Genomic DNA, 26,677 nt, shown 5'->3' on the forward strand with positions numbered 1-26,677 from the left:
AAAAAAAAAAAAAAAAAAAAAAATTATAATCCTGGTTCTGCTGCCTCAAAATATTTCCTTTGAGAAAAACTACAGGAGTGTGTTTTTCTAATTGTGCTTCTTTTTTTAGGTTTTCTTTCTTTATTCCCTACTATCCTAGGAAAAGAAATGTTTTCCTTAAAGAAATTCAAATACATTTAACAGTAACTTTATTAAATGAATAAACGTATTCATTAACAATAAACAGTACACATAAAATATGTGTATTGATTATATTAACCGCCTATTGACCACCTTGTATATGTAGCTTAGACGTAGCGAGAATACTTGGATCCAGCCTTTAAGAATTTGATGCTTAATTAAAGGTATAAAACTAACACACAAATAACTACATATAAAAAAGAAAGCGAGAAGTACACAGTAGAGGGAACAAGAAAGCTTGATAAGTTAGAGAGGTCAAGGGAGTTTCAAAAGGGATAAGAAATGTAAGGTTGGTCTGGAAGGACAAGTTCCATTTGGTTAGAGACAAAAAGCGGTAGAAATCCAGACTGTAGAAATCCAGATAGTAATGGCAGGGATGTGGGAAAGCACTGCATATGAACACTGGGAGAACTGGTCTGTATGGAACACCCGTATGTAATGGGGCTGGCAAGAGATGACCCTGAAACTTTGGGCTAAAGCCAAATCAGTAAGGGCCTTAAAGGCAGGCTAAAGAATTCAGCCTTCACTTCTTAAGTAATTGGAATCACCCATTCAAGACTTCACCCAAGGGCAGAGTCAGAATATTTAACTAAACACCCGAAGGGCTAAGAATAAGACAGTATATGGGATCTGAAGAAATCTTAACAAATAAACTCAGGATTTTTTTTACTCCCGAAAGCTTCTGCTTCAGTTGCCAGGAAGCTGAGAGATAAATTTAGTGCTCAATTTCATCTTAAGTACTTGTTTCATTTCTTTGCCTTCTAATTGATTAAAACAAAACAAAACAAACAAAACAAACAAACAAACAAAAGACAGTCCTATCTGACGTGCACTTTACTTTTGTAAGCTTGATGGGGTATACATCACACATAAACAAAATTAAAGTAACGTTTGTTTTGGTACCAGGGAAAGTTGTAGATGCAACACTTCAAGTTTCAGAAGAGAAAAAGTAATTTATAATTTCCCCACCAAGTAAAGTTCATTCCTCTATAAATATTTCAATTAAAGACGGCTGCCCTGAATTAAAATATTCAGTTACTGCAGTTGGTGATTGCTCTAAAATCTACAAGCACTGGGTCAGCAACCTGTCTTCTTGCCTGGCTGTCCAGTTTGACCTTCCATGTGAATCTGTGCTCCTATCATGATGCCAAAACGACCTTCTGAAACTTACAAGGCTTCCAAAGCTGCAGATATTTTCAGCTGTATCAGCCTGGCTGTCACAGCATTCTGCACAGTGAGTGGCAAAACTGAAGCCTCCTGTACTAGCCTGACCTTTTAAACTCACAACATTTTGCCGCTGCTCAAAATGAGTTTTCTCTTCCCATATTATTTCGTGATGCTATTTCTCTTGTTTAATTGTAAAGCACTGATGCTAAGCATAAAATGGTGTTTTTCTTTACATGAAAATAAAATCCTTCCCTCATGCATAGTAAATCTAACATTGGTAGATGCTGTAAAATAAATATTTACTGGCATCCATAAATACTTTTTTTAATTTCTGAAAATCTTGTGGCAACAAAACCTAACAAAATGTCACTATTTCTGCAATGGCCAATTTGAAAATTGAGAGATGTCTGAATTTTATAACTGTTTACTATCTGTTTATGTTTACCATTATGTATTCAATATCTAGCACAGTGCCTAGAACATTAAAAATTCAAATTAATATTATGTGAATGTAACAGAATCTGCACGTTTAATATATTTCATTTACCACAGTACTATTAAACTGAAATATAGGTGCTTAATTTTCTTGCCAAAAAATTAGTATATTAGCGCATGGAATCTTTAATCTGAATACACACACACACGCGCGCGCGCGCGTATCCCTAAGAATTCTTGGTACTTAAAGGTAAAATCATTTTCAAATACATTGATATCAGGTCACTGACAAGCAGAAAACTGTTATTATGAATAAGTTAAAACTTTAAATTTGCAAAGGTATATTAGAATATCTTTATTTTGTTTCTATTTAGGGTCTGTGGATACTGTATTTTCACAACCCCACAATTGTCTTCAATACAGGGAACCACAAAATGATATTAATATTTCAGAGCAAATTTGTCAACTAACTCATTAGTTGCAGAATGGATCCCTTAGCTTCATACATTTACTCTATTTCATTTTTTAGCTACAATTTGTGCACTACTTCACAATCATTTATGGAATATATAGACACATAGGGATATGACACAAAAACATGCACACATACATACAGGGACATGCTCTAATTACTAGGGATTTGCGGGGAAGTGAGAAAAGTTTATCGGAAATCTCCAAGTGAATGTAGAGCTATTAAATTTTCAATGATATGTTTGTTTTTTTTAATGCTGGCAATAGATTTCTGTGTTTTAATGATGAAAAATGAATTGAATTACCCTAATACCTTCAATAATGCAGCTGAATAGATTACAAGAGCATTTGAAACTCTTTTTGGGCTCAAGACACTTCTCAAAAGGTGCCATTCAGCAAGCCATCCAACAGAGCAATTGACAGAGTGCTATGTCACTCAGAAGTGACAGCAGAAACTTCACAGGTGGTAATGATTTTGAGTCTAAAAGTAGATTTTGCTGATCTTGGCGAGTGCTGGGGCAGAGGGTATTAGGTGTGAGTAGAACTAATACTGAGCAAACCACACAGGCAGATTAGGCTATTCGATATATCCCTCCTTTCAAAGCTAGTGAAACTTCAAAGTCCATTCCATAGTCTGCTCTTTTATGACCACAATGCTTAAAAAAACATCTTCCACATCTTATCTTCTTCATTGAGTTTTTCCAGAATTAACTTGGAGTAGGTCTCAAATCTACATGCAATGAGTATTTGTGTACCTAATTCATACCATACTGATAGAAATAAACAAGCAGAAACACAGCAAAACTCCTGGGTTGAGATCTCAGCTCTCACAGTACCTTACCATATGACCCTTGAGCAAATCCCCTAACCTTAATCTTTCCAAGCCTCAATCTTCTCACTTCTGAGCCAGAAAGATAACAACGCCTAAATCACACAGAATTGTATACGAGCTATGTATGATCACACAGGTAAAATAGTAAGTTCCTACGAGGTAAGTAGCTATTTTACTAATTATTAGAATGGCTAAAGCTCTGACCTTTTGTTGTTTTGCTTTTATTATTTCACTTATGAATGGGCCTTTTTCTATAGGTCATAAACTTCAGAAAATTAGAAACCATATTCTTAATTTATCTTAAAAATTGCAATTAAAATCTTACAGTAAAACTTTACATGTAATGGGCTTTAAACAAATATTTGTGATTAAAAGTGAATAATAGTAAGCAATAAAATCCTGAATTTTCTAACCTAGAATGCAGATTAAATCCTGGAAACAAGGAACAAACACATCACAGCCGAATGGGGTCTTATAGAAGAATACGCACAGTTGCACTTTCACCATTTCAAAGTCTGAAAGTTAGCCTACAAAATACAGCTTTCTTCCCTGTGTAGAAAGAAAAACTGGAGGAAAAAAGAGCATCGTGTGCATATTTAAAATTCTCTCATTAAAGTTAAATACAACTCACCTCTCTCTAATTGATTTTTTTTTTCTGTTAACATAAAAGTTGTAGGCCCTGAAACTTGGTTACCAACCCTGAGTGTTTTAACCTGGTCCCAATCAGGAATTTAGCATGAGGAAGATTCAGATGAACTGTTATGTCCCCACCTTTCTCCGAAACTGCCAGCATCAGAAATAAATTAATTTCTTCTGTCTAGTCCAGGATGATACTATGGTGGCATCACACTTATTTATCAAACACTTGAACAGAAAAACTGAATGGTTTACATATCAAATCACATCATTTCAATAAATTATGAGTTGATTTTGTCTCTTCTCCAATATATACAAAGTATCTAAAGAGTTAACCTGTCTACCAAACGGTTTTAGGCAAATTCCACTCTGCCCACAAACAGCCTATTCTTGGCTTCTTTGTGCCCACTTTGTTTTGCCTGTCCATTATTTGTGAATATTTCTATCACTATACTGGAAATTACTTTGAGAACAGGCACATCTTACCTCTTTATCCTCCAAAGGTATAGCATGATACGTAGCACACTGGCTCTGCACTCAATATTTGCTAAACAAGGATGCTTTCTCTTACAGGCAAAAGCAAAGCAAAGACTTTCATTTTATATAAATAAATTTTCTCTAAAACACATAATCACATAATTTTATTTGCTATATGTTCTAAATAGCTCTATGAAGAGAGGAATTTGTTAGCAAAGTGACAGGTCTCCAACAGCACAACTCTACAATTAATAGCTTATCTTTTAAAGTCACAGGCTACATCACATGTAAAGTTACAGAGAGCAGAGATTGATGTATAAATTAGATGATGTAACATAAAAGCATAAAATAATCAAACAACCATGATCTATAAACTTTTGCCCCTATCATTTCTTGGTGAAGATTTTATAGCATCATATTATTGGTGAGAAAGTACATTGTCTTCAAACTTCACCAAGCTTCCTCTGAGGGAATCCCAAATGGGTCTACCTACTGCCAAATGCACTGTTATAACATCACGACACTGCAACTCCATACCATATCTACTGAAGATGGGGGACCTAGTTTGTTTTATTTTTGTTTTTACACATCCAAGAAACAGTATAATAGTTTGTCAGACTATACGCCATTTGTAATCCAACATCAAAGCAAAAAGATGAAAACACATATGACAGCCTTTTAAATAAAATTTCTATCTTCTTGACTTATGTCAGTTGTTGCACGGGTGAAGTTTTAAAATTACTACGTCATAAACATGCCACACTCACTCCCAGCAGAATCATGGGATGGTGGAGATGGGGGTGGGGAATGCTGGTTTTGAAGTATGAAAAGGCCTGGTTTCAGTTCAGTTCGGCTGATCACCAGCTATGTGGATTTAGACAAGTAAGATAACTTCTCTAAGTCTATGTCCTCTAAGAGGATGATGATTCCTGTCTCACAGGCCCAATTCGCTCATTGTCTACTATCACTATCAGGTTGTTTATCTTTACTCAATGTTTTTCCAAAAACAATACAAGCTGGCAAGGCCTCACATAGAAAAGACACTCAAATATGGTAGCTTTCATCATTACTTCCACCTTTTTCTTACTATGTCACTCCATATTCCAAAAGAGCGCTTAATCTTTGGGCCTATGACAGACGCCCCCCTCTTCCCCCACACCATTCCCTGGCCATTCAGTTCCACAAAAACTTCCTTCTTTGAATTTCCTTCTCTCTTTCAGTTTCCTCCTTTGGTACTAACTTGCACAGTGCCTTGCACTGTTAAGTTTTCAAGTCTTTCTCCCTAACTCAATTATACGTCAAAGAAGGAAAGACACTATGTAATTATACTTTCGATCCCCCTCTTGTGACCTACTACAATCCTCTGACTTTAAAGGTGCTCAGAATATGTTTGTTAATTGATTATTTTGGCAAAACACAAAAGATGAACTGATTCCTCTATGACCTGATTGTTAACATGGCAAAGTAATGTTTCAAGGGAAAAGACCTCAGCACTTAGTAAACTTTAATCAACTACAGAGGAATAGGCATAATAGTTTTCTCCCTAAATTAATTGCTCTCAATAAAATATTTATTTCAAATCTCAGTCCTCAAAACTACATCGTTCTGAGAAAGTCATTTCCCATAGGCAATTTTCAGCAAATGTGGTCTCCCAGAAAGCATTATGCAGAATTCTACTTGAGTATATTTTTCTAAAGTCTTTCTTGTTGAAGTATGTATTTTTTTTTTTTTATTGTTAGGAACTTCTCAAATTATGTTTTGGAAAGGTCATGCAAAGCCTCAGAGAAACTCTACTCCTGGATCAAAGATTTTCTTGTATCATCTGTTGTTCACTTTTGCTATGTTTATCAAATCTCTTAAAAGTCTTTTGGAAGATGTACCTAAGACCAAATGCCTTTATCTGAATGCTACTAGGTAGAAAATGCAGTTTTCCCTGAATGTTACAGCAGTGAAGTTCAAATAATATGTCAAAATAGTTTGGAATGAATTTGTCTATTTAAAATTAGCCCAATGACAGAATAAAGAAGGGAAGGAATGTCCAATACTACTTAATCTTAGTTACTTAAAAATTAGCATTTCCTAAGCATTATCTTAATGACATAGCTAAACAGATTTTCACCATACTATACCTTTATAGCAAAAACTAGATAGGAAAAAATGTCTAATAATAGAGAAAGGCACGTAGTAAGTGTGGCTTTCACATAATACGAACAAAGGCAAAATAAAATACTGTCAACATTATTCTCTAGTTTATAGAAACATGCTATACTTAAAGACATAATGTAATTTCTGTATTATTTTTATGGACATAGACAATCTAAATAACTAAGTTGTAATTATAAATAGAATATTTTTTCTTGAAAACTGTCTTGATTTCATGGGAATTTTTCTCTGTATATTAAATAAAACATAATCTCTCAATGTTCTGACATTTTCTGTTTAAACTATTTTCAACCATTTATTTGTAAAAGCTTGTAAGGTCCTCAAACTAAAAGATCTGCAAGTATTCCAATAAAGCTTTCTATTCTATTTGAAATATAACTACCCTCCTAACTCCAGATAATCATTAACCAAATGCAACTGTTTATTGATTCCTGTATGTAAATCATTCTGTTTATCATAGTGACTGATTATTAAGGATTTTTAGTTCCAGGAAAAAGAATGCCCTGGTTATACTGATACCTTCCCTAAAATAGCAAGGTCTGAGAAGTATAAATGTCAGCCACATTGAGCACATTGCAAACTTGTTTTATCATGTATCTATCTACCACCTTGTTTATCACTAAGGATAGGTTACACAAGCGTTCTGAGCATGGACTTTAATAAGAGAAGAGAACTGGCTGGTTGACATTGAGACATTTCTCAGCAAAAAACAAAATACGCCTAACGTTGAAATTACGTTTACTTTAAAATTACCAATTTGGTGACCTATAGGTCACCATCCAGTGCTTTAAAAGAATTTGGCACAGAAATGAAATGTTTTAAGAAATTAACATATATCTTCTATTTAATCAAGTTATAATCCCTGATAAAATACAATTTAAAATGTTTTTCACTTACTGATATTTTTATATAATTCTTTTGAGATGGAGTCTCGCTCCTCTCCCAGGCTGGAGTGCAGTGGCGCGATCTCCACTCACTGCAAGCTCCGCCTCCCGGATTCACGCCATTCTCCTGCCTCAGCCTCCTGAGTAGCTGGGACTACAGGGGCCTGCCACCGCGCCCGGTTAATTTTTTGTATTTTTAGTAAAGACGGGGTTTCACTGCGTTAGCCAGGATGGTCTCAATCTCCTCACCTTGTGATCCGCCCATCTCAGCCTCCCAAAATGCTGGGATTACAGGCGTGAACCACCACGTCTGGCCTAATTCTCAAATAAGGAATTTTTGATTGATTAAAAGTTTTTAAAATTCTTACTGAATTTCACATTTCTCTCAGCACACATGTCCTCCTTTTCATTCTAGGGCCATTCCCCTCGTCTAGTCCTTCATCTCTGTTCTGTGTAACCACAATCTCTATTTCATTCTATATGTGTCCTATACTTCCCCTATAAAATGTCACCAAAACATAACTCCTGTAAGGTTACTGCCCTAAACACCAAGTGTCTGTTTATGTTCCACACTATGTATTATTAAACTCACTACCTGGTCATCAATGACCTCAAAAGTATAGCACCAATCTCCCTTGAACACCTGATTCCTCATTTCTTCCTACCCTACTAAATGCTTCCCACCCCTCACCCCAGGCCTTTTCTCTCTATCCTCTTAGTTTCTGCCCATTCCTCTGGAGTCTCTTCAAATGCTATAGAAAGTACAAGTCTTTTAAAGTATTCCAAACATTTATATTATCAAGCTCCTATCAGCATCCAAAATAAGTATTTTAAAATCTGTTTTATTCTTTTACATAGGAGCATGGATTCTAAACCTGGGCTACCTTGGTTCAACTCCTTATTGTGCTACTTATTAAGTACCGTTGCACAATTAATTGGACTTGTCTGTGCTTCAGTTCCCCTATCTGTAAAATCAGGATATTAACAGTACCTATCTCATAGCATTGTTCTGAGGAATACATGAATTAATTTATAAACCTTAGCTTAGCATATAGAAAGTATTCAAAGATGTTAGTAATCATTACAGCTATATTCTCATCACTATTCTTTATATATAATCAGTGGAGGCAAGACAAAAAAAATTGGTTAAAAACATGAACATTGGAATAAGCAGAATGACAAGCCTCATATCTCTGCAAATGAAAAAATTGTTCTAGTCATGATCTTTGAGATAAAAATCATAAGGACTACTTTACGGCTACTTTACAGTAGAAAAGATTAAATGAGATACCTTATTTAAAAGTATACAGCAAGTGGCAACTTCTACTATTTTCACAAATATTTACACCTTTATAATGTCACAGATTTAGAAACTAGTGCATGAAAAGAGTAAATGGTTTTCCCCAAATCTATTGTTTCTTTAAAGAAATAAAAAAACTTAGTTACTTCAAAATAAGTATATTAATATAATAATAATATTGATATCACTTCCTACATTTACAAAGGAGCTCCACTTTTAGAAACCTCATGTATCCTCCAATGAGGTCCATTTTTGTTGTTTTACCTGCCTGGTATAAACATTAGCCTTTGTTTTTTTGTTTTTTTTTTTGTTTTTTTTTTTTTGAGACGGAGTCTTGCTCTGTTGCCAGACTGGAGTGTAGTGGCAGGATCTCAGCTCACTGCAACCTCCACCTCCTGGGTTCAAGCAATTCCCCTAATTCCCTTGCCTCAGCATCCCAGTAGCTGGGATTACAGGCATGCGCCACCACACCGGCTAATTTTTTGTATTTTAGCAGAGACAGAGTTTCACCATGTTGGCCAAGATGTATCAGTCTCCTGGCCTTGTGATCTGCCTGCCTCGGCTTCCCAAAGTGCTGAGATTATAGGCATGAGCCACCGCACCTGGTCAAATATTAGACTTTCAAACAAAATTTAGATACAGTGTTTATAAGAACTCGTGTGTCTCTTCACAACTTGGCATCTTGAAACCAAGATCTGGTAAACAGAAACATCAATAAGGGAGCCTTTGGTAGGGGAATACTGAATTGCAAGCCTCGTCAGTGGCATAAAGCTTTTCTCATCAATTTCTTACCCACAGAAAGCCCTACGTCTTCCAACTCTTCATATCTGTCACTTAGCTTGACCACCCTCCTGCTTTCTTTCATCCATCCACAAAGAGTGCTAAAATGTCACTGTTGTAATCAAACAACACAGAAACAAATAAAATGCTAATGTATCACTTTGACTGTCATCAACAAATGCTAATAAATAAATTATTGGATATAAGATTGAAATTTTTGGATACAATAAGCTGAAAATGGGCTGTAAATTCTAGTACTGAGACAAGTTAAGAAAATATCTTTGATAATACTGTAAATACGAATATGAACTGCTTAAGTCCTCATCTTGCATCCTTTATATTTAGCACAGTACAAGCATATGACATGCATTGACTATTAAACTGTAGTACCTACAGTTTGTAACTATTTAGTGGCTGCAACAGCTGATATTTCATGGTATTCAATAATAAAACTAATGGCAAAATCTATCAATAATTTAGTATAGGACATTTGGAAACTATTATATTTCTCCTAGATAAAAGAAATAAATAAATGAATTAAAACATATATGAAAATTTGGTATCTGAATGTTATCTATGAACGTATGGAAAATATAGAACCATCGCTGAATAGAGTTAATACTACTTTAACAGAATAATATTTTGGTAAGGCTGAAAAATACTGAATACCTTTTGTTCTCATTAGTTATGCATTTAAGGACTGTTCTCTTTATTACATGTATGTGGGTGAAGTCAGAGTCATCTTAAGACTTTCCTTTATCTGAACCTTCATACTATGTTACCCAGCCACTGTTCATTAAATATCACTTTCTACTTTACAGTTATTTTCGAAGTTCTTATTTTCCCTACCAGATTCTTATTTTTTTGAGGACAAAGTATATCTATCTTGATTAAGTTTGGTAGATTTCACTAAGCCTAGTGTGGTATTTTTTCACAATATGTATTCACTTATAAATCAACTTTATATGATAAAATAATATTCAAGTCAGCAACATAATGCTTATTTCATAGAACTAAATATGTCCCCATAAGTCTAGAATCTTCTTAGCTCTCTAAAACAAGTTCATTTTTAGTTAATAGCTTCTGAACTTTTAAAAGTGAAAATGTAGGAAAATCCAGTGTCAAATACAAATTTCTGGAAAACTACTTTGGAGAAAGACATCTCTTCATTTTGTGAATTTAGCTAAAGAGGGACTGGAATGGAGTTGACATCAGCATGGACATCATCAGTGGTATTTAGATTTCATATTTACTACAATTCTTTTTAATAGTATGATAGTATTTAACATTCAGGTGATTTGAATAAATTGGCATTGTCTTGGGGAAAGTTACATGCTCAAGCATGTATTACATACAAATGGTGTGTTCACACTTCACAGGAGTATGTATTTTGCATACCTTTATCAACTATTATTAACCTCTTTTTGTATATAAAACATACATCTCTCAGTTTCCTAAAAGAATGTCAAAAGAGATGATGGTTTTTCTTTTGGAGCATATGAGCATGATATTATTTCAGAAACATCTTCACCTTTTTGGAATAATTGATCTCTGTGGAAAAGCAATTCTCCACTCTGTCCAATACGGCTACATTTCATTTTAAGATTAATATTTCCTGAACTGTTTTAACAAAGGATAATCATAGTAACCTAGAGAGCATAACCAAAACAGTAGAAAAGAACCAAATGTGTAAGACTTAATTCTCCTAACACAAATATTTCAAGATGTGTGTTACACATATTTTTACAGATTTCATAAGCACATATGATGAGATAGATGCCTCTCTAAAAACATGAACGATTATCTGAAAGAGGTGTTCTGGATCTGTTATGAAAAAAAAAAAACTGGTAATATGTAGAAAACTATAACCATGTATTTGCTTTTTTTTTCTCAATGATATATCTGTAATGCTTATATAAATGTTTATTTTTTACAATATGAAAACACTATGTAAAACCAATTTCCCTACCTCAAATGTAAAAACATAAAATATGTTTAGAGACAGTTAATGCCATATGCCAATAGCTCTTCTTGAATCCTCTGCTTTGCAATCAATAATTCTCCAACCATTAGTGAATATGCTCCATGACTCATCAGAAACAATACACAAAGTTAATGGGGATCATTCTTTCCCTCACCCTCCACACACACACTGACACTAATGGAAGCTATCCTCATATAGTGGAAGACAGATTCAAGATGGCACCAAGCCGAGAGGCAACTCTTCTTGAGGCTCTACATACAATCTAACTCCTCCCCACAAAGAATCCACGACCTCCATCTTACATTTTTTGGCATCCTTCAAGAAAATAATAGTAAGCATACTTTATATGGCTAGAAAAGAACCACATTTTTTTCAGCTTAACACTCACTGTGAATGGCAAAATGTACTTCAGTTACGAAAATATCTGAAAGGAATGTTTCCAGGACCTATGCCATTGTGCTTTGTTTACCAGTCAGATGCTTTCTCAAGAATGTGTTCAAATTATAAAGACAGTGTCTCCATGTATAGAAACTCTTCAGATCCCATAATGTTACAGTAGAAACACATTTTTACCTTTGCTAATATTCAAAACAATACCCTCCTATCTGCAAGTAAAATCTTTCATTCTTATGAATTCAGCAATCTTTTATTTAACATTTGCTCAGGGCTTTGGATTTTGTTTTTTTTCTAAAGAAAGTGCTAGTAAAAGAAACCACATATTAAGTATTGAAGGATAATTGCCGTATTACTAAAAACTCTAATGCTTTGTAACTTCAGGACAATGATAACTACAGTGTCTCTAAAATGTTCCTAAGTAACAATCATACTCTATTTTGGCCTTTGAGAGGTGTTAAGACTCATTCTCTAATTATTAGTTTTTCTCTATTATTACTACCCACCATCAAATCTCTAAACTAAATAGCAGCTTTGAGGAAATAAAAATAGATGTTAGGTGGTGTGTTTTCTCAAATTTTGGTTACAATGGATAAGAAAGACAAGGTATTTCTATATATAATAAAATAAGCCAATTTTATTGTTTTCACCAGCAAACTCTTTGGAAGCTTTCTCCCAGAATATTGTTTTTCTGCTTTATCCTAGAACAACACTGTCCAAAATAAGTACGATGTTAGCCATATTTGTTATATTAAGTTTTCTAGACATCATGAAAGAAAGAGAGAGAGAGAGCAGGTGAAGTTTAATCTAGTAAGATCTTCTATTAGAACCAATATATCAAAAATTATCATTAAAACATATCATAAATATAAAAACATTAATCAGATGTTTTACATTTTTTCTCTCATATAAAGTTTTCAAAACCCAGTAGTATTTTACACTTCTCAATCTGGACTAGACACATTTCAAGTGCTCAATAGCCGCATGTGGCTACTGTACTGGACAGCACATTCTAGATTTCCAAACATATGAAGCTTTTTGGCCTAAAAGACCATACACTTTAAAATCTTCCTATGTCACATTCTCTATGATCCATATTGTTGTTGGGATTTTATTTTGAGCCAATCACTTCATGAACCTATTTCACTTCTTTCCTCCACTCTCTTGACTCTAATATCTACCACCCACCCTAATGCCTTTGCTTACAGAATTTTAAAAACCCAATCACCTATTCTTTTCAGCTTCTTCTAAGCAAGACCTGAGATGTTCTCTAATCTGCACATCGAACACCAAGCAGAAAGCCAGAAGGTGCAGCAAGATTATTTATTCTGTTTCCATAAATAGATCTATCAAATACAGCCCTAATGTATGGCAACAGTGACAAATGGAAGGGTGTTTTTTTCTTATAATGAAGATAAGGCACTTTATATAATAAAGTGGCACACCCTTCCTCAATGAGAAATAAAACTTTCAATGAGAAATATAATTTTACTCTTTTTTTTCTCCCAGGAGAAATTTTGGGTTAGTCTCTTCTTGTTCTGGAACAAAACCCAGTGTTTCATTTCATAGGAATTCTGTGCCCAAAGGAAGAACAGAATGTTGGAATCAAAATTTAATGAATTCAACTTGGAGTCTAACTTTGCCTCAAATGTGGAAATGTAAACACAAGCAATAATATCTCAAACCATGTAACACTTCAGTTTCTCTTTGGCATGACTGCACAGAGAACCACACTTGATGTGTAGCTACACACAAATTTGTTCATAGTTATATAAGGAAAAAATTAAACTAGGCATATGTGAGGTTTTTCTGAGTCTATTAGTAATAAGGAAATCTGATTATTATGTCTTAAGTGATACTATAATTATAGCTGAACAGGTTTTCTGTTGCTGACCCAACCTGTTCTTAAAACACAAAAGGCAACTTTTGTAGTCTTCAGCAAGGAAACCCCCCGTTAAACTAATAAGACTAAAAAACCTATGACGACATTTTCAAAGAAGACCTAACAGTATAATAATAATAAAGTAACTCCCGTGCAAATACACAAAACAGATAAAAACTAGAACATTAGGTTTTCTTAAAAAGTTGAGCCGTAGTTGTCACCAACTTTAAGAAAGCAAGATACAAATGACAGCGATGTGCATTCTCAGACTACAAAATAACTTATTCAGTGCCTCTATCTATAACTATATCTAAGACAGTCTAAGTATTGAACTGCACTTTCCTGGGATAAATTTTACAGTCATTGAACTTTCATTTTCTGTCTGGGTGATAATATTTTATCTCAACAGCAAGGAGAAACACCAACACACTTAGGAACCCACACAGAGAGATAACTGTGGAGTGGCTCTCTTATGCTGGTATAGAATACTTATGTACTAAACACCCTCTGTGTATAAACAGACACTGTGTTCAAACCCAGGAGGAAGGCACACAGTGTCCACCGGTGTAGTATTTCAAAGCACGTTGCACAGGGCCCGAAAGTCTAAAAGCATTAATTATGACTTCTCTCCTAGCGTATTAATTTAAGAAATTCCTCAGAGTATATGGCAGAGTTTGCCATCCATCTGCTACGACTTGTGCCTGTGCTGGTGGGCACACAAAGTAAAGTCAGCGGCAACAACCTTTCTGGCAGCTTTTTAATTTTAACCCTGGGTGGACATACTCCACGGAAATACACCCCAGAATCCCAACAGCCGCATACTCTCTCGGTCCCAGAGTGCCTTAAGAACACAATATTAGTGTGGCAGCAACACCCCTGTAGTTGTAAAGTGCTGTGCGAGAGGAAGGCATAAGCGCCACCATATACCTGCTCGTGTTACAGGCTCTCGAATCAAAGTATTCTCACATGACACATTACTACCAATAACAGATTCCGGCTCCGTTTAAAAAAAAAAAAATGGGGGGGGGGCTACATATTTGCCCTGCTTTTGTCTAAAAACCAGAACCCAAGTACTAACTACTTTTCATTCTTTTCAACCATTCATGAAAGCAATTCAATCAAACAACTGCGGCTCCACCCAAAGAGCTTCTATACTTACTTTTCTTACAGTTTTTGAGTGACGCACTACAAAACGATGAAAAAACAGAAGAAGAAAAGGAGGAGGCAGCCCTCTCCTACAGGGCGTCTTCCGCCCTGTAAACTTGGCAAAAAGCAAACTGGCCTGAAATACAGCACTCTCCATATAAGGCAGCCCTGCTAAACATGTCATGCGTAATTTATGGGTAGCAGGCAGAGAATTAACCTTTGCGTGCACATATTTGGCCCAGATGAAAACCGGGCGGGATGGCAGCCCCGGGGCCAGGGATGCAGGAGCCGCCGGGAGGACCTGCGCGCCGCTCGCCTCGGAGGGACTCGCACCTTCCCCCGACAAAGATCATTAAGTTGTGAGTACACTTGCACGCACCTGTTTCTCTTCTCGCCCCACTGTTTCTCCCTGGGTCCCGATGGGTTGCCAAGCCGTGCGCCGGCTACGCCGTGACAGCGCCGCAGAGCCCACGGCGGGGAAGGGCGCAGGAGCGGCTGCGGCTCACCCTCCCGCCTTCCCCCGGGCAGGAGGTGCTGAGGGACGCGAAACCAACCACCGCGCGCGGCCCGCCCCTGCCCGGGAGAACCGTGGCCGGCGAGCACCTCCTCGCACTTCCTCCTTCAACCACCCGCAGCCCCGCCGGAGTCCGAACAATGAAGCGCGGCGGACGGCGCGGGGAAACTGAAAATGGAAACTTACCTCTCACATTTTTTTTCAGAGGCGGCCCGACTGTCGACCGAATGCCCAAGGCATTGTGGGAGTCATGATTCCAAGATGCCCGCGACGGAAAATGGAACTTGTCAGCTCCTTGTCACGGGAGCATTGTGGGCGCCACAACTCACTCAGCTGCAGTGAAAAGACTGTTGCATGTCTCTGTGCAGCCTCTTATCGCCGAGGTCTGGCTTCCGCTGCTGCTGCGCGGCCCCTCCCCCGCCCGCCCAGCCCCACCAGGAAGCCCAGGGCGGACTCGTGCAGCTCCTAATACACGCGGCGGCGAGAAAAACGCTCTTCAACTTTTGGCTGGCGCCCTCCCGCGCTTCCCCGGGCCCCAGGGTCGCCTGTCAACCGGACAGAGTCCGCAAGGGCGGGTCATGGGCGCTCGCCCCGCGGCGCCGAGAGCAGGAGGAAGCTGGAGCCCGCGCGGGCGCCGTGGATCCCCTCGGCCTCCCGTTGGTATCTTCCATCTCATGCGTTCAACATTGTAACCTCGCGGCGGGCGTGCAGACGGGACGCCCTCCAGCTACTTATACTGACTAGGTCGACACACCAGTGGGTTCGTTTTGAAAGAGGCCCTTGCACTGGGCTTTGCAAGGAAGCCGGCAAGGTTAGATTGAAGGTTAGAAGCCGATTAGACTAGAGTCCTGCGATCTGGTGAGACTGCCGCCTTAAAATGCACCAAAGAGTTTTTGAACCTGGAGGGCTAACAGGCGGGAAAAACATCTGCAAGATTGCCACTGTGTATTTTTCTCAAGTAACTGCCGTCCACAGTTTTGGAAATCCTTAGTGAAACTGTCACACAAGCACAAACACTCATATGTCAGCTTTCCTTCTACTTTGTAAATAATATTTGTAATTTACAAGCCACTGTATTTCCAACTTTACACCATGTGATTTAGAGAAAGCAAAGCTCCCTCTTTAAAAATAATACATTACTTTCTGAAATACCGCGATATTCCACGGCAAGTAAGCCATATTGTCGCTAGAGCAAATAAACCACAGCCCCACATCATAATTCACTGGGTGCTTGCTGTAAGATGTAACTTGGCTTCCATTCTTTGAATGGAAAGAATGCTGAACGTCTGTGATGTGATGAAGTTTTGGAGATTGGGGGCAGGATTTCCTTTGAATGTAAGGAATTCGGATAACTTGTGCAAGGAAGATTCTAATGAAAAACGTTTGTCCCATGTTTGGGACACAATTTGGGACAAAAATGCTGGATATGGTACAACATTCTTTCTGCAGGTTAGGTTGTGTTGAAGAGAGTGAGGCCAGCTCGCGGTGAAGGAAAAACAGCAGAAAGGTGCTAAAGTGCAGAAATACCTTCCAGAGGCCCTAATAGCCGACTTGAGTTCTTGACCTTTAGCTAGATGCACAAAGCACTGAGTTAAAATTGTACACTGAGCCCTTCCAGAACAAATAATTAATTAAATGGTACCTCTTCCCAGCGTTAATCGTTTAAAAGGACTCAAGTACCCACACAGTTTTAGCAAACTAAAAGAACACTGACACTTTCTCAGAGAACAGGAATGGGAACTTTCTATCTGCCCATTAGTAACTACCCCAAGCTATGAAGACTTCCATTCCTCTTACTAAGCATTCAGCAACTACATTTAATGCCTACTATGCCAGTGATGCAAGAATGGATGAGACAGTCCCTACACTCAAGGATAACACCTCTACTAGGTGAGAGGCAAACCAATTAATTCTGCGTAAGGGATAAGTGCTGTGATGTTGGAAGCAATCCCATGAGGGCTCTGAGGATGGTGAAGGAAGGGTTCCTGGAGGATTTACATTTAACTGGTGCCTTGAAAGGTGTGTAGAAGTTGGCAAGATCAAAAGGGAGTAGAGTCCAGGTGGAGAAGAGAAAAGAGCAGGACAGGCTGGATGGCGTGGCTCACACCTGTAATCTCAGCACTTTGGGAGGCCATGGAGGGAGGATTGCTTGAGGCCAGGAGTTTGAGACCAGCCTGGGTGACATTAAAATACCCTGTCTCAAGGAAAATGAAAAGAGCAGGGTATACACAAGGGGCCTGCCAGCCTTCTCAGCCTTTCTATGAGAAGCGAGGGGAGAGTAGTACAGGAAAGTGGCAGGAGATGACGCTAAAAGTAGGTCTGTGTTAATCTAACGAGTCTCAACTTTACTGTCAAAATTAATGAGCTAGAAAAGTTTAGGCAGCAAGGGCCAGAGATGGAGTCTGGACTTGTATTGCAGAAAGTTCCTGTGACGGCAGCTTGGAGGGTGAATGAGAGTGTGGGATGGAGGGGTGAATGGGTGTGGACAGACTGGAAAAATGACTCATGCAGGGAATGAGGAAGGGAGGAGCCTTGGGAGACTCTCAAATCCCTGGCTTAGCCTACTGAATTGCTTACTACTTGCCTTTTAATTTCTTCATTTTGCCTCCCATTGTCTATGATATTAAAGGCCTAACTTCTTAGTAGAGCAACCTTTGCATCTGCTAGCAGGTTGGTGTCCTAGCTGGCTTCCATGCCCCTCTGCTTAGAATGCCTGCAAACCACTAAGGACTAATCCTGGTGGTAGAAATTTATTTTCAATTGTTCTCAAACCCTTGTAGAATTCTAAGTTAGAACTGTGGTGTTCTTTTATCATGTGGGTTAGAAAATTTGCTGTTTGGAGCAACATGGTGAAACAAAGGACTTTTGAACCTGTTTATGGTGCAAAAGGGGAAATTATGTTTCTACTTCAACACTGGAGGAGGGGGGAACTTCTGGGAGCAAAAGAGAAATTGAAACTGAGATGAGACATATTTTTTGCTCCATGACAGAATACAAAGAAATACAAGGATGATCCTTTAATGTTAGAAACAGTAGAATAACCATCCTGGTAGATAAAAAAAGAAGAGAAAAAAATGTTATTTTACATTAGATACAGAGAAAAAGGATGGCTAAGAAAACTCATAAAGCAATGGTCAATCTATAACTCAAAATGAGTCCAAATAAATTGTGATATAAAGCTACATTACCACTGATTTGGCCTAATTTACTATCATCGATAACATAATAACATGAATGATAACATTTAAAATATTAAAGCACTGTAACAGACACCAGATCATATGTTAAAACTATTAAATCATGTTGTCAGCTTTCAACTGCCAGTAGCATCCTAACCACATTTCAAACTATGGAAAGTGCTAAAAAATCATTATAGTAATAAAAAGTTAATAGTTCCTCATTTAGAATACCATTGATATTCCCTCAGTGCCAGGAGAACATTATAGTTACTCCTATTTCTGTGAAGTGTATGGTCCACAGGTTCATAAGTGAGTATATCCGTGAATATAAAAAGAAGGTCATTTGTGGGTGGAGAGGGAAATTATAGAAAACAATTTCAGGTGAAATAAACTACATTTTCAGATAAAGGAAAGAGTGTTCACTACAGGTTCCTGAAATATTTCAGTCCATTCAAGTTTTAATTATACCAATGAATCTCAAGAGAAATACAGTCAAGGGATATGGTTTTTATAGATAATATCAGCTCCTTGTTTACCAATAATAAAGATAAAGATAATGGCAGCATTTATCTTTTTCAGTCCAATGGGGATATTTAAGGTAACTATGTAAGTGTGTGAGTGCCTGTGTGAATTGTGACTTACTTCTTCTGCATACCACATTCATAGCTCAATAAGCTCTCACTGCCTCTGCAATATAACTTGTCTTTCCACACACACACACACACACACACACACACACTTACCTACACAAATCACCTAAATAAAAATATCTCAAGGAGGTATACTCTTTTAAAATGATATTTTTATTATACCAGGATAAAATAATTGATTGAAAGATGGTGTCAAAACCAGAAGCTAGTCTCATGTCCTGTGCTTCCTAATCAATATTTAAATATAGATAGTCAAGAGAAGATGACTCTAAAAGGCAATCAAAAGTTGCAAACATTCTTGTATGGAGAATCAAGTTTAAGTAGATGCATTAAATGTATCACACTAAACTTCACAACAGGGTTGAGGAGAGAGGTGAGACCTTTTGTAGAATTCAAATTTGTTCAGATATTTGAATAAATATACTTGAAAGAAAGAATTACATGAATTTAGTTTATCTTCAAAGACCTTTATATATTTTGTACACAACACAATTTCTTTGTGCTCACTATTTAAAATAAAATATGTATTCTAATAGATACTATGTATATATTTGATATATATACAATATTATATATACATGTTTTACATATACATATTAATACATATAATATACATATATGTATACATAATATACATATATGTATAACATGTATATGGCACATGAATGTGAAAATGTATAAAAGCAATATCTTTGCTACTAAATGTTTGTAAAATTTAAAACAGTTAAATATTATGCATTTCTCAATTAAGTTATTTTACCTAAAAGTTGAATCTATATATTCAATATCATTATTTTGGGATTTGGCAATAGAGAGACAGTAAGCAAATACATTTTGAAATTAAAAGTTCAAAATTATAGAATTTTAGCATTGAATGGAATGATAGAGAGCATCTGGCCTTGTTCCCTTTTTAAACCAGAGGAGTGCATTATATAAGGAACTTGGCACCATGGCAAAGCAGAACTGACATCAGTGTCTTCTGACTCTCTCAGGCCATTCATTTTCATTGTCCTTTTTTTCCTTAAAGACAATAAGGCCAAGAAGAAGCTCTAAAATAGGCCTAACAGTTCCCCCAGTTTAATGTGAGGAGGTGCTACATTAGATTTCCAAGAGTATAGTTCTTCCTTCCTCTGTTTCTTCCTTCTTTCCTTTTTTCCTTGTTTTATTCTTTCTATTTTTTCATCCCTCCTTTCTCCTTTTCATACAGAAAACACTTTTCACACAATGACTGTATGCATTTCACAAACATTTATTGAGCATCAGCCATGGCTAACTCCTATTCTAGGTACTGTGCTTACAGAAATGAACAACACAGATAAATCACTTCCCTCAAAGGGGATGCATTCTACTAGGGGGAGAGAAGCAACAAAAAACAAGTCAAAATAAAAAATAAAAGATAAATAATGAGGTAATTTCAGATGGAGATAAGCGCTATGAAATAAAATAAAGCAGGTTAGGGGGATTTGGGAGAGGAGGTTATGTGAAACAGGATGGAGGACTGAGCTGGTCATATGCAGGCAAGGTTCTCAGCAAAGTGAAGAATAACTGGGGAAAGAGCATTCAAAGCAGTGGGACTGCATGGCAAGAGCCCTAAGGCCTGAGTTCACGGTAGGGCTAGAGAGCCAACGGTGAACAAAAATGACCTAACCTCAAGGAGCTTACAGTTAAGAAAGAGGGAAAAAATGAATCTCAATCAAATTAATCACACTCAAAATGCAATGCTACAGCCATGATACTTTTCTTCACTGGGAACCATTGAAGTGTTTGATTATGTTAGAGGCAGGTCGGGGTGGGGTGATGGAACATTATCTAAATTTGATTTTCACAAAGATAACTGGATAACTCTTGACTGCTGTGTAAAGGCTGATAGTCTAATCTCAGAACAGAACGCATGACGTGCACCACTGCTGGGAATGAGAGCAAACCAAAAGTGGGCTCTGTATAGGAGAGCAATGGGCAGCAAATGGCTGGGGACTCAGCAGCAGAATGTGATTTGGTTGAAGACCCTCAGCAATGGGGTACAACAAACGTTGGAACCTTACATCTCAGAGTTGAAGAGAAGCTATAAGACTCATGATCCTCAAGATACATACTTGAGGGAAGGGAGATGTGGTATGCCTGTCTGTGTGTGACTTATTTATTACTTGGTGTCAACACAATATAGAAAATTCAAAATTAATGAAGGTAGAATATTTTTATATCAGTGGTGTTTCAAGTTCCCAGAGATAGGGAACTGTTCGTATTACAGTTTATTTCCTTCTAGGCTTTTCCAATGCATTTTTAAAAACATAGTTAATATTGTACTATATATGCAATTTATTTTCTAAATTGAATCTTTTAAGACAAGCTTATAAAACAAAGGACACCCCCCCATGTCATTTATATATAATCTTTATTTTTCATGAGGTAACGGAAGCTGGAGAGTTGGCCCTTGACCAAAGCCTTGCAGCTAACATGAGGACAAGCCTCCTGCCCCACAGTGTTTCACAGCCAGTACCCCAAGCTCTGGAATTCATCTGTCTAATGTGTAATATATTTATAAACACTCTACCTGGGATGTATGCATACCTTCTACTATGGACTGTCATTAAAGACAAGGAAATATGCAATTGTGGTCTTTCAATAAATTAAACAGATATAAGAATAAATATATAATACAGCCAGAAGATCAAAATTGACATATTATCTATTTATGCTTATAATATGTAACTACACATAATATTGTAAAACACTTTCTACCATTTCATAAAATTCTGTGTTGTCATTTAGCCCAGAATTCCCTTGCAATCTTTTAAAAATAGTATGTAATAGGGCGTTTAATATAAATATTGTAGTGTAACTTTTGTGTACTGTAACACAAACATTTCTGCATAGTAACACTGTTCCATATAGAAAACAAATATGAAAAAAAAAAAAGAAAAAATATGGCCAATGTCTTATTTATTTCTAAAGGCAAACCAGTCTTTGACAATGCCAATAGCAGAGTTGATGTTCCTAAATGTTGGCTGTATCTCTATCTACTTATTCATTGTATTCTTGAGGTTCCTTTCTTTTGGTTTCTATGATATTCCACATCCCTCTCTCTTCATTCCATTGTGTGAGTTCTCTCCGTGGATCTTTTGTTAGCTCCTCTTATTCCTTCTTGCCTATCTGAGTTTCCTGAAATTACCTTCAAATCATGTCTCAAAAGATGTTCTAAAGAGACCGTTGAATAAGAACAACATTTGTCCCATTAATAAATGGTGGGAGTTTCAGGTATCTGTTTCTTTGTCTCTTCTTTCCTCTTTGCCTTGTCCAAAAGAACGGGAACTGAGCAGCGCAGTCACTAATTAATTTTAATATCTTAACTTAGGCATCAGTGCATTGCCTATTGCTCCTTAATACATTTAGCACATAGTCATTGAGGGCTGTGCTTGGCACTGGGGATGAAGAAGTTATTAAGTCTTCTGCAAGGTGTTCATAGTCTAGCAGTTGGGGACAGACGTGGGGGAAAAAACACAGTTGGAAAAGACTGTAGCAAATGAAACCATTCAGTTAAATTCCACAAACCCTGCATGCTTACCATGTGCCAAGCAGATGGCAAGGAGGATAGGACTGGGCAAGGCCGTGCTCCTCACGGACTCCCAAGCAGCTGGCAAATGGTAAAATTACCCGACACTTGTTAAAAGCTTCATGGCAAAAAGAACGTCGGAAAAAACGTCATGAAAGCCTATTAGATAGACAAGAGACTTGATCAGAAAAACACTTTTAACAAATATTGTCCTAGCAACGTGAGGAGAAAGTTTGTTGTTCAGATTTTTCATGCTGTCGTTATGGAAAGCTTATTTCCTAGAGGCTGAGGCTTCATTGGCTTGCCTCTGTCAATCGCAAACTGGCCTTGCAACTCTCTCTCCTTGCCTTCCCTAGGCTTTCAGTAACAAATCCTCAACTAGGTGATAGGAGATTATCTGATTAAAGTCATTCACACTAAGGCGAGAATGAGGCTTAATCCTTCAAGAGCGTTTGCTTTAACAAAGGATAGCTTGTTAACCCTAATGAACTGCTCATTGGAAGAACTCTGCAAAAGTATCCCCCCTCCTCACCTTCCCAGACTTGCCAACCCCACGTCCTTCCTTTTCATTTGTCTTTCCTGAAGCAAAGGAGGAATGGAAGTGTTAGGGACTCTAAGGTCACACATTATCTCCTTGAACTTATCACAAGAGGTATGTGAGGTAAGTAAGACCCCATGCTCATAATGAGACTGAAACTAGGGCCGTGGTTCTTAACTCTGACTATGTTTTGGATAGGCGGGCTGCAACCCAGACAAATTAAATCAAAATTTCTGGGAGTGGCATCCAAGTGTCTGTATCTTTTTTAAGCCCCTTAGATGATTCCAAAGCGCAGCCAAGGTTGCCAGCTTCTTGCCTAAACTCTGCAGGAAGCTAGAGCTTAGGAAATGGAAATTACCCAGAATAGGTAGCAATCCATTGACCTGTTCCATTTTTTCCTTTGGCAGGTAAAGTTTATTTGGCTCAATAGAAACAGAATTATCTGCAGGAAACTTGGTCTCAAATAGAATTAGATTTGGGTAGGCTGGTGCCCATATGCATCTAGAAATGAGGGAGTTAGGACAAGCTGTGGATAGCTTAACTGGTGGTGAAAGGTGGTACATTTTGTCATGCACATGGTTGAAAGTGGTGCTTCTTTGGGAACCAAAATATGCTTCACTTCATACCAGGTAGCATTAGGGTCCATAGGGTTACAAACAGATAAGACAAACAGTTAAGATCACTCAAAGGAGAATCCTACATATTCTGAAATGCTTAGGTTGCTGTTTGTTTAAAATTCTATACCCTGTCTCTTGCTAAGAAATTGTGATTATAAGTACCCCCTTGAGGGTGACTTCAGAGCCTCTGGGAGATTAAGTGTGTTCTTGGCCACTTCCTTTTGAAGATATACGTATCTTCACCAGTTACATACTCATACATATAATTATGTGTATTCAACAAAAGCTACTCTGTATATTTAATATATTTTATAAATTCGTTCAATAAATTAACATAGTTAAATTATAAATATAAACAAATTAACAGAACATACCTCATTTGAAACTCATTTGAAGATAATGTTAGACATCTTAGTTTATGGCCTTTGTGAATGTGCCGTCAGTCCAAATGACCCTCCTGGCCCCACCTGGATGGATTTGAATGCCTATGTTTCTGCAATGGGCTTAGCAATGAGTAACTGCTGACGGGGCCTGATTCCATCGAGCCCTCCCAGTAATGAATGTGTTTTTAGACAATGTGGAGCATTCTTTTCCTTTTTCAAACTTTTCTGGCCCTAGGTCACCAGCTCACCAGTTACTACTGCATTTTCATTCTAAACCTTATTGCTTGATTATCCAGTCTACAAATACTCACTGAGCACCTGGCATAATTTTAGTCTTTCCTAGAGTCTGAGGCTACATGGTAAGCAAAATTAGACCTGAAGTCTCTTGAAGTATACAGTCTAGCAAGGACAATGAATATGAAATGGTAAATAATTATGATCAACTAAGTAAATAATATAAATGTGCAAAATTTAGTGAAGGAGAAAAATGAGACTGTGTAACTGCTGAATCTAAACTCAACAGATAAACAATTATAATTATTTTAATGCTCTCTCCCTTTTTTATTGAATTCAAATGTCTCACATTGTAGTTGAAAGTCTTCACAGTGCTTGTACTACATGTGCACATTGTCTGAAATCCTCTTCATTTATAAGGACAGAATTCTATTAGTAGTTGCATGAAACAGTGACTATTTGTGTTAAGTGGCAAGGTGTCCATCACATAGTCCCTAAGGCAAGATTGGAAGATACCTGTGACTGATCATTAGTATATGCTCTTGCTGTTACTGTCTTTGGTGTTACTATCATTCACTTCCTGGGCTTAATCTTTTAAGGGTATGATATCTACAAAGCTAGCCAGCTTATCTTTGATAATTTCAAGAAGTATAGCATGTATATTCAAAAGTATAGCTTTTGAATTAATATTTGAAAATAAAATGAAAATTTAATTCTATTATCATCTGTTTTGCCAAAAATCAAAGGCTCTTTTAAAATCTTTTGTTGCTGGATGTAAAATGATTTTTTCTGTTTCTGGATATAAGGTAACCTGTGCTTATTTTAAATGATGTATCAAGTGCCTTTAATAGAGGTTTAACGATTCTGTTCAAGTTACTACTATAAAGATGTTTATGCATAGTTATTCCAGACTAGCAAAAGAGCAGTAATCTATAACTCCCACCCACATACTTACTCCCACGCACAGTGTATCTTCCTTCTACAGCTTTAAGACTCCCACGTTCCTGCAAAAGCACTTTCCTACTTGTCATTTAGTCTTTACAATTAAGTAAAGAAAAAGTTAATTGTATAAAAGAAGCTGGTTTCTTGGACCTCTCTCTTTATGGAGTTGTACTCTCTAAAGATAGCCTAAATTATAGACTTAGCCAGGACAGTTTTTCCCCTTCGGAGACCTTTGAAGTTTGTTTATTCTTACAAAGCTCTGGAAGGCTCATCTGAAAGAAGCTGTAAATAATTTGCCAAGGTCCCTAAATACCAAGAAGCCCATGTGGACACTAGAAGGTGTCAACTTTGCTTGGTTACTCTTAAACTTGTGGGATAGGGAATGTTTGGCACCAATATCAGGTTCATACAAGGCAGTCAAAATTAATTGTTAGAAAGAAGGAATGCTTAGATGATATGTGGCATAACTGGGCATTTTCCTTACCATGATGGAAGAAGCAGCCAATGAAGTAAATCTGTTTTGTTTATGACTAGATTACTGGGTGGCTAAAAGGAAAACACTATCTACTTTGGGGTTATTGGCAACAGATATAACATACCAAGTATGACACATGGGCTAGTTTCCACTGGCAGTAGTTACTGATGTTGCAACCTTGGTCTTCTGCTGCAACCTTGCCCTGCTGCCTTTGTTGTTGACTGCTCTTGGCAATAGGGCATACCCACCTCTTCCTGCCAACCAACTTAGTGCAATGGCCTGCGCATGACCCATACACTTTTTAGAAGAATCAGAGCAGGAAAAGATTAAGTGTAATTTCCCATGGCCATGGCTATTAGACATAAAGACAGGCTATAGAATCTGTTATTAGGCATAAGATCTTGGACAGTTTTTTTCCAAGTCTCAGGTTCCTGCAAACTTAAAATGTCTACCTTGTGGAATTGTGATAATGAGTGACTTCATGAGAATTATCCTAACATTGGTCAGGCCTTTGATAAATTACATCTATTTTTGTTATTTAAAATAGTAACTACAAATTTTAAAATACAGAATATGTTTTTAAAAATAAGCTCTTGTTAAGCTTCAAGTGTCTTTGAAATATGAGGATTCAAATCAAATTACAAATTTTAAGAAACATATAGCTATTTTCTACAAGATGGTATAGCTATACAGAAATACCTTTACAGTTTTTATATTAGGTAGGATGTAATTAAAAAGGAGCCCAAGATGTTTCCTGAAATGATTAACAGGAACTTTAGAAACATCACTATTGATTGGTCAGTGCACAGGTTTCTTTGGTGGAACTTTTCTCACCCACTTTACAAGCAAAACATGAGAAAGACAA

The 26,677-nt window shown here is 37.2% G+C and overlaps 1 protein-coding gene and 1 long non-coding RNA gene across 26 annotated transcripts in view; one reads left to right on the forward strand and one right to left on the reverse strand.

Annotated features, from left to right (window-relative positions):
- MBNL1 (muscleblind like splicing regulator 1) overlaps positions 1-26,677 on the reverse strand; it is a 219,033-nt gene that overhangs the window by 180,905 nt on the left and 11,451 nt on the right. For 12 of the 25 annotated variants that reach the window (XM_017848825.1, XM_017848839.1, XM_017848836.1 and 9 more), the window contains exon 1: positions 15,431-15,590. The exons of 4 other annotated variants lie outside the window; for them this stretch is intronic. The gene's annotated coding sequence lies outside the window, so the exon portion shown is untranslated. 9 more of the 25 variants (XM_017848844.1, XM_017848841.1, XM_017848832.1 and 6 more) reach the window with 7 other exon arrangements.
- LOC108513161 (uncharacterized) lies at positions 14,896-18,985 on the forward strand. The gene is made up of 2 exons (XR_001880805.1): positions 14,896-15,089; positions 15,450-18,985. It is a non-coding gene; the product is annotated as an uncharacterized LOC108513161 (long non-coding RNA).

This window comes from Rhinopithecus bieti, unplaced genomic scaffold (genome assembly GCF_001698545.2).
Source record: "Rhinopithecus bieti isolate Rb0 unplaced genomic scaffold, ASM169854v2 scaffold_29393, whole genome shotgun sequence".
In the NCBI taxonomy this organism is placed as follows: Eukaryota; Metazoa; Chordata; class Mammalia; order Primates; family Cercopithecidae; genus Rhinopithecus; species Rhinopithecus bieti.